The sequence below is a fragment of the Arvicanthis niloticus genome, chromosome 1 (assembly GCF_011762505.2).
Source record: "Arvicanthis niloticus isolate mArvNil1 chromosome 1, mArvNil1.pat.X, whole genome shotgun sequence".
Lineage (NCBI taxonomy): Eukaryota > Metazoa > Chordata > Mammalia > Rodentia > Muridae > Arvicanthis > Arvicanthis niloticus.
Window position 1 is genome coordinate 109,580,227 of NC_047658.1, and position 2,022 is coordinate 109,582,248.

The following is a 2,022-nucleotide window of genomic DNA, read 5'->3' on the forward strand; positions in this document are numbered from 1 at the left end:
CTAGCTCCTCCTATTCTGCATAAGGACTGGCTCAGAAGGAAACTTTCTTCACAAATGACTGTCCAGCTTTCGCCCACAGAGCAGAGCACAGTGGGTTCTTGGTGCACCTAGTGAGATGAATTCAGATACAGTGTGTGTGGGAGGACAAGATGTCAGGGCCAAAGGACTGTGGACAAGCCCAACCTTGCCTTTGTTCTACTGTGACCCTGGGGTCCCTTCATGGGAGGGAATAGTAACACCACCCCAGTGTTTGCCTAGAGAAGGACCTAGGTCCCCTTTCCCAGGCCTGAGAGCAAGTTGATTGAGATTATGGATCTTCATGTGCTCAGACCAGGAGAGGACACCCCAGCATCTATCTGCCTGTGAGATGCAGGAGAGATGGAAGTACAGCTTTGCTGCTGCCTGTTCTATCCACAAGGATAGACGGATGGTCACCAGTCAGGAGGACTTACGGAGAAACGTTAGTGGTTCACAGTGGGAAGCTCCATTCCTCATACCCTTCTTCCCCCCAGCCCACTATTCATCTCTTTAGCATTGAATGTCTATTGCATGAGGAGAGCTTTGGCAGCAAATTCTCTGCCAGGTTATGTTAGGCACAAATTTTTTGCAACCTACTTTTAATAAGGGTCTAACTTCTCCTCTAGCCCACCACCCAGGAGAGGTAGTGGAAGAGAAAAGTTATTAGGATATGGGGGAAGTGGACCTGTTCAGCAATAGTTCTTCAGGGGTGAGCTTGATCGTCTTTGACAGTTCAGTCCTGTAGCAAACATCAAATACGACCCAGCAGCTGCAGACCAGTTCTCTAGGCAGGAAGATACCACACATGAACCTAGTAGCTTCAGTCCAGTCCTTTCAGTAGGCAGACATAGGGCACGAACTAGCAGCCGTAGTTAAATCCTGAAGGAACTGCAAGGCTCACCAACCAGCCCTAGGAGAGGCCACAAAAGCAGCAAGCTGCTGCAAGAACCTCACAAGCAGTTCTTGGGTGAGTTCCTCTCAATGGCGGCGTTATCACAACTGGAGCTCAACTACGTCATGTAAGTCGAACCAATACATCTGTGTCATTAGAGAAGAATAGCTATGCAGAGCAGACTAGCCAGTGCTCAGTGCTTCTCTCCCACTGTCTGTGGGGTCAAATTTATACTCCTTCATCAGAGGTCCTTTCACGTGTTTGGAATATCAAAAACATCCTTTCACCTGTGTGCCCCAGCAAAACATCACTTGACATAACTAACTTTCCAAAGAAACTAGAAGTTTCCACTTCAGGGTTAACTGAAGCGTCTCTGTGGAGACACCTTGAGCCCTCACCTGAGTGTTCTAGTTATGTTTCTGTGATCCAATACTGACCAGAAGCAACTTAAGGGAGGAAAGGGGTTTATTTCACTTTCCAGGTCCATCATTGAGGGGACCCAGGGTAGAAACTCAAGCAGATATTTGAAGCAGAAATCATGGAGAAACAGAACGTGCTGGTTCACTCAGGCTCATGATTAACTAGCTTTCTTCATAGCCTGGGACCACCTGCTCAGGGAATGGTACCACCATGCTGAGCTAGTTCTTTCCAAATCAATTAACAATCAAGACAATCCCCTACAGACATGCTGATAAGCCAATCTGGTCTAGGCAATTTGTCAATTAAGGCTTTGTATCTTGGATAATTCTAGGTTGTGCAAGTTGACTGTTAACACTGTCTAGGATGACGGGCACTTCCAGTCTGCTCACTGCTTTTGCTCAACTCTACCTAATGGCTCCATGGCAGTACATACATGATTTTGGGAATGAATGAATGAATGAATGAGTGAAAAATTAATCAGAAGAAAGATGACATCTGGGAAGCCTTTGGAAGTCGGACTGCCCCAACAGCCTCTTGGCTGGTAGACTCTGGTCCTCATAGAAGACATTAGCCCTAATTTTATCTTCACGATAGCCCTAATGGAACCTCCCATTGCTGCCCTCTGACTTCACCAGATGAACAAGGAATAAGTGAGTGAGGGAGAACAGGTGGAATGGCAGAGTCCTTAGAAA